We start from the raw sequence: 7,127 nt of genomic DNA, 5'->3' as shown, positions 1-7,127 counted from the left end.
GGGGGGGGGGGGTAAAATGAGGCTCCTGGCCGTTATTAATGGCACTTTTGCTACAGATTGGCCATCAAAAATGTCATGAAAATCTGAATTCGGACAGATTAGACTGAGCTACTGCCACCCCAGAGGTCTATTTTGTACGATGACAGAATATTTTGCCCTTCTGAGCGGCGTCCTATTCAGCCACGCGCTCTCTCCTCAAGATATGAACATAAACTAAAGAAGATTGCGCAAACCTGTATTTGCTACTACCCCAAAATGTAGTATTTGCAGTATAAAAAAACTAGAATGTAGCTCACGGGGTGCTTAAAGCAAACTGCATGTTTATTCCACAACAGCTGGCTGGCATCGCCTCCCAAACGGGGAGGTGAAAATGAGGTAGTACCGCTAATGTCACGCTAGGTGGCAGTAACATGCCACACCCTCAACCCACACCGCAGTGCGCTGTGAGACAGCATGCACGTAACACGACAAGCCAAGCTCTCGTGTCTAAAGGAGTTCCAAACTTTGATGTGAGGAATTTTCAAGTATTTATAAAGGTGTGTGGATGTTCAGATGTTTTCCTGTAAGATGTTAAGAGAAGAAAACACGAGATTCTTATATAAATATTTATATGTTTATCTGTAAAATGGTAATTGAAGACAACATGAGATGCCTGTTTAAAAGTGTTTTAATATATTTATTTATGTGTGATATGTCGTGAGAGCAGGATAGTGTGGTTGCGTCCGCAGCGTTAACAAGATTAGCTGTGATGCAGAATTCCATTTGTTTCCCTTAAGGGTGGGCATCGAATGACTTCTCCGTAATGGAGAATGAGTAACTTTAGCAATAACATCATGGTTGTTTCCACCTTGTTTCCTTTCACTTTGGACAGAATGATGCTTGGAGAAGTTGGGTGGATAAAGCAACATTTTCCATCGTTGAAGTCAAACTTGTAAAGGCTGCAAACTCATTTGGTTCCACTCAATGGTGGCCTCTACTAGTTGTAGCAATGTTGTGCACTCAGTTTGACACAATTTACACGTTCTACCCGTGCCTGCGTGGATTTTCTCCGGGTACTCCCATTTCCTCCCACATTCCAAAAACATGGGTGGCAGATTAATGGAACACTCTAAATTGTCCCGTGGTGTGATTGTGAGCGCAAGTGGTTGTTTGTCACTGTGTGCCCTGCGATTGGCTGCCGACCAGTTCAGGGTGTACCCCGCCTACTGCCCAAAGACCGCTGGGATAGGCTCCAGCATGCCCACGACCCATGTGTGGTTAAAGTGGTTCAGATCAATGCTTCCATACTCATGGCTAGTTTACATGAGTTTCCCCACTCCCACTTGTCAGATGATCATGTGACTCAAATACCACAAATGCACAAGGAGGACTGATGACTTTAAAAAAAAAATATACCAAAAAATTACAGCGTCATGTAAAAAATAAATTGCAGCACCCACCCAACTTCTATTACTCAATGCCAAGTATGAATATGTGTGGAAATAACCCCAACAGTTCTTTTTGTCCCCCCCGCCTTCCTCTCCCGTGTTGAACTTGCAACATCAAGATGCAACATAACATCATGGCTAACAAACAGGAAAATCCCACATTATTATTGCAAACTGTTGCGAGACATTGCCCTTTTCGTATTTTGTTCAAGGTTTTCAGTTTCTACCTCATTTTTTGCTATTGTTTTTCAGAAAGGATCCAGTTAAATGAATGTGCCCATGTCTAATGGAGATACTGTTAGTGTTTAATTATGCAGTGAAGGACCAAGAATCGCATGTCGATCAAAATGTCCTGTAAATAGGAAGATGGCTCCATGAATCCATGTTATTCAGTGTGAACGTGACTGTAACAATGATTTTAAGTTTCTGCTCTGCTTCTATGTGATGACTATTTATTTGAACTGTAAAATATGAATATAATTCTAGACATTTTGCACTATTGCAAATGGAGCAATACAAAAATGAAATAAAGATGTTCCAAATGTGATCCAAGTTTGAGACAAGATCTAAATCTTTGAACCTTGGCTCACTTGCTACAACACGATTGCTTGGTAGTGTCCCAAGATGTTCTCCTTTCACTGTGAGCTGCGCAGACAGCTGAGCACACTCTCTTTACCCTCTCTAAAACTCCCAACTCAAATGGTCGCCGCACCCTCTGCTTCCTCTGCACACACCATTTTAACCCTATTAAATGCAATCAACCAAAAAAAAAAATCAAATGTCACCAAATTCAATCCATGAATTTGGTGACAACGCATACCGGCCTGCCACAAACTCTTTTAACACTTGCACAGAGTAAACATATTCGATGCAAGAGCTGCATATGAATTTCTGCCTTGATGAAGCTAATAATGATGTCACGATTAAAGCGGCATTAATTAAACAGTTGATTATTATGTTTGTTGCTCAATGAGATGAAATACAATGTTGGAATCTCTGAGTAACTTATCCTGCACTCCGTTACCTGATAAGATGATAAGCTGTCCACTGTAGTAACCGTTGTCCCTGAAAGGGTTAAAGTGGCATTTTTGTCATACATGTGTTTTGGAAGTGTTTTTTTTGTTTTTTTTTTTTTTCCGGAAGATGTGTCAACAACTGACAAATGCTCCAGGTGTGTTTAAACTTCAAGTAGTTCCTTCAAACAAACAGACAATGTTTAATAAGCCTGCAGACAAGTAGTGATGTATAGTCATCGACACGTGCATGTGTGGTTATGTGTGCATGAACTTACTGTGGTTATTACACTGTGAAAATGATAAGACAAAAAAAATGTACTTCTGGTTGGAAAATAAACTAAAGTACAAGGGCACAGCTTTGTGTTAGAGCACGGGGTCCCCAAACTACGGCCCGCGGCCCGTCAGCACATTTGGCCCGGCCCTCTAACCCTCCTGTTGTTCTCGGGTCAAAATGACCCGTCACTGTGTTAAAAACGCCCCAAAAACCCCCTAACTGCAAACAGCGGTCTCTACAAGCCTACTGGAACCTACAAAAGGATTATAAGGAAGGAACACAAAAACTTTAAGAGACTGCTCATATGTGTCAGAGAGATTCTGCTCTGACAACTGAGCTGAACTTTTATCTGTTAAGATTGTACATGGCACAACAGAAAGTTAATGTTCCATGGCTTTTTTTTCTATGAAGAACCCAGAGAGAGTTATTTAGTTATTATTTATTTCCTGTTTTTTCTGTGAAGAACTCAGAGAGGGTTATTTAGTTATTTTTTATTTCATTAATAGTGTTATTATTTGTTTCCTGACTTTTCTTCTGTAAAGAACCTGGAAAGGGTTATTTGCTTATGTGTGGCTTTCTGGAAAACGATACATTTTTTTAGCTCCCCTACGATTGTCACACTGTTTCTGTTACAAACTGACACTGGCCCCCTATCAGAGAAGGGAAAAGTTATGTGGCCCTCACAGGAAAAAGTTTTGGGGACCCCGGTGTTAGAGCAACAAAGGTTGTTCAAAAAGTCATGTTAAAGAAATAAAGTGTACATGTGTGGATATAGAGAGAGGAAGAGAAAGAGATCTATCTGATTCCAGACAGACATATAGATGGATACCAAACCATTTATCCTGAGTATGTGACTTTCTGCCTCAATATTTAATGTTTTTATCCTGAGAAAATTAGAGAGAAATACAAATGAATTTTCCAGTTTGGTGCTTATCACATACGAAACAGAATGTGAGGAATGAATTTGTTGTTGATCTCGCCTTCAAAGGAGTGCCGGGGGTCCAATTAAGATTCCTTTATGCTGATCCCGTGTGAGAACTTTGGCACGGTGGAGTTTCGACTGAACACCTGATGTTTGTGCTCTCAGACCCAAGGCTCCGTTGAAGTGGGCCAAGGTGTGACTTTAGCACCGTCTCTCTCACCCGCTGAGTCTAGGATAAACAACAGAGAGCGACTCCTCAGCCACACCACACACGGAGAGAGGGAGATTAAGATTGTATCAGTTCCATTGGAAAATATGAATAAAAAGGGTTTGACACATCATGCGACAAACTCACACGAGCTGTTATGAACACACCAGCCCCGTTGAGCAATATGAAATAAGCGCGTTCAGACTTGCATGTTTCACATTTGTCACTTCACAATCGCACATTGACAGCGCAGATACTCGATGCAAAGTCAGTCACGATATCGAAATCTCATTGGCCAAAGACACTTTTGGCACTTTTTCTGACGAGCAAGTATACTTATACGTCCACGGTGCCAGCCAAGCTATGTCACCTGTGAAGGAAAACCAAAACCATAAAAGTATGTTCGTGATATTGTGGGCTTTGAATGTTTTTTTAACGGTATATTCGAGTTGTTCACTTCTCAGTGGGCTAGATCAAATTTAGATATGAAAATGTCAATTCAGTTACAAATTTCTTATTCCTGTTGAAATGGGTGATGGAGCTTGGTGAAAACAAAAGAGAATGGATGAATATTATCAGGCACTTTGTGAACCTGGGAGGTCATAAACAGGTTAAAAGGTTGAAATAATGTGTTACACACAATCTATTTACTCTGCAATTACAATATGTATGCCTAATATAAATATACTAATGATGAGACAATGTAGAAAGCGCTCCAGACTACAACTATTAAGAAATGTATCATTGTTTCTATGCACTTTTATTGTTTTTCAAATGTTGATCCTGAGATTATTTAACTTCTTTTGTCATTCCACTCAGCATCCAAACTCCACACAGGAATGCCGGAGGCCTGATTTGAACCCACGGCCGTTGAGGCCTATGAGCTCATCACATGTTCGCTGTGCAACCTTGAATTCAGGGTTGTCCAACTCATTTTTTGTCGCGGGCCACTTTGGAGTTACGGCTTCCGACGGAGGGCCGGTGCAAAATCTCAACGTTATTTATTGCCCGTGAAAATTTCGGTTTCGATTTCAACAAGAATCTTGATAGTTGACACGCAGGATTTGCTTCCGCGGGCCACATAAAATGATGTTGGGGGCCAAATCTGGCCCCCGGACTTTGACTTTGACACCAGTACTTTAATTGAAGAAATGTGTATTTTTAGACCAATTAAGCAACACTGCATAATTTCCCATGACACACCTGGTGATCTCTCGCAACACACTAATGCGCTCAAGAACAGTGGTCTGATCTACTGTAAATGAAGTTGCCGGTACATGAGTAAGTCTCTTTCCGTCATCTTTTTTTTTTTTTTGGAGGGGCTGGGCGGATGATGAATCCTACTTGAACATATGAATGGAAAACTGAAACAAGATAACGCAGGAAACCCCGGGAATATTTTGCAGGACGTCAACTTCCTCGTGCCTGTGAGGAATACTGGGGGGAGATGTATGAGTCAACACGCTGGCTGGCTGTGGCAACAAGCCTACTTTCATATTTCTCCATGATGGGCCACATATTATAACGGCATCTCATTTAATTTAAGAATAACAGGAGTATGTATCTATTGATTGATAGTCAGTCTGTCTATCATTCAAATATAAAATGTTGGCATTATATTAAAGGTCTTTTTGGATGTGTTTTTGTAATAGCTGCACTTCTAAGATGTTTATTGTGAACAAACCATTTATGTATTCATCTTACGTACCGACATTCATAACAAAGTTCTCTTGTGCCAGTCATCAAATGAGAACATTAACTTTCCCCGGTTCATTTTGATCTTGTTGCACACTAAACCTGATGTTAGTCATACAAGCAGCTCAATCAGTCGGCTTCACTTTGTTGATCAAATCAACTTTCTTTGAAATTGTCACCGGTTCCTTAGCTCATCAAAGAAGAGATTTTGAGAGAACAATAAAGTAGTGTTGTACATCAAAGTCATAACGACCGCAAAGTGGACTGTTGGTGCCTCAGGTTTATCCGTTTTACAACCTGTCCAACAGGTTAGCTGCAAACGAGCGGCACGTGTTGGATTTTATAACTAAGATGGCCGCAGACAAAAATAGAAATAAAACCACACACGCAGCACACCTTTCCGACTGATAAGAGATACGAGTGTGTATCGCATCCCCTTTTGTCCTTCTCTGGAAAGGAACATATTTCCTTGTCATGGGCCTAATACTGAATGGCATCATTTATAACTTTATTTGGAAGTTCCAAATGGAAAATTAAATAGAGATATACAGCCAATTTCTTCATATTACAATAGATTTGTTCCATAGTACTATTCCAAGTCCTAATCATTTCGAACCTGGCAAACTGCGTTTAGGTTTTGATACCAATTCAACTTTCAGTTGAATTAAATACACAAAATGTATTTAATCTCATGCATTTGATCAGAATTTCAATTATTCGGGGCTTATCTAGTTTTACATTTTGAGAAAGTCTATTAAGACTCCAAATGTACCAGTAAGGATTTCGTTTCAAGGGTATTCATCTTTTGGGAGCGAGCACCTTATATGCAAACTGGATAGTCACTCTTTGCGTACCCATATGCAAATAAAAACCTTTCGAATACACAGGCCTCCTGTTTAACCATCCATGCTTCACATCGCGCACACTGACAGACGACTGACTGCCCAGGGCAAGAACACGATCGGGGGGTGTCACATTGCCTGTGTTGAAAACCCTGGACAAGCCACGGGGTGAAATTTGGCCCCTATAAATTCTGCTACTCAAATGCTACCCTTAAATATCAAAGGGCTCAATTTGGCCCTAATCCTAAATTAAGATTAAAACATTGAATATTTGAAAGAACATATATTTTGGTGTTCGGTGAACATATAGCAGTCATTTAATGTATAATTAATCATTTTCCAAAGACGAAAAGGGTTCTTGGCTTCTCCAGGGTTAAAGTTACCCGCCTATTTCTGCCATTCAGATTGTGTACGCGAATCAGGTCACATAAGGCTTCCTGGAGAAACATTTCCCAAAATGACAATATTAAAACATAAGCGCTAATTAGAAATAACCTCCTTACAGTGGCAGACTGTGCTCATGTCCGGCCATGCCGCATTGGAAGCTCCGTCCTATCTTCCCTCTGTGATTGACACACACCAGTCTGTTTGCAGAGACCACTATTTTGTTCCCAGTTGCGACCCACACACACTGAGACCCCATTTGGCCCCTGGAAGGTGTGAAACGGCACACTTGTCGGAACCCCCCCACCCCCCCGCCCCCCGCGAGACTTGTCTTTGTAGCTGCCAGGATTGATATACCA

The 7,127-nt window shown here is 40.9% G+C and overlaps 1 long non-coding RNA gene across 2 annotated transcripts; it reads right to left on the bottom strand.

Annotated features, from left to right (window-relative positions):
• Nucleotides 1–949: 949 nt before the first annotated feature.
• On the bottom strand, nucleotides 950–7,070 carry LOC127596884 (uncharacterized). 2 transcript variants are annotated; one of them, XR_007961581.1, is made up of 3 exons: nucleotides 6,888–7,070; nucleotides 3,421–3,894; nucleotides 950–2,799 (listed from the first exon to the last, which is right to left on the bottom strand). It is a non-coding gene; the product is annotated as an uncharacterized LOC127596884 (long non-coding RNA). The 2 variants fall into 2 exon arrangements; XR_007961582.1 differs by lacking the exon at nucleotides 6,888–7,070 and having other exon boundaries at nucleotides 3,421–4,217.
• Nucleotides 7,071–7,127: the final 57 nt, after the last annotated feature.

The sequence above is a fragment of the Hippocampus zosterae genome, chromosome 2 (assembly GCF_025434085.1).
Source record: "Hippocampus zosterae strain Florida chromosome 2, ASM2543408v3, whole genome shotgun sequence".
Lineage (NCBI taxonomy): Eukaryota > Metazoa > Chordata > Actinopteri > Syngnathiformes > Syngnathidae > Hippocampus > Hippocampus zosterae.
Note: the sequence above shows the minus strand (reverse complement) of the source record. Positions and strands in the feature narration are given on the sequence as shown.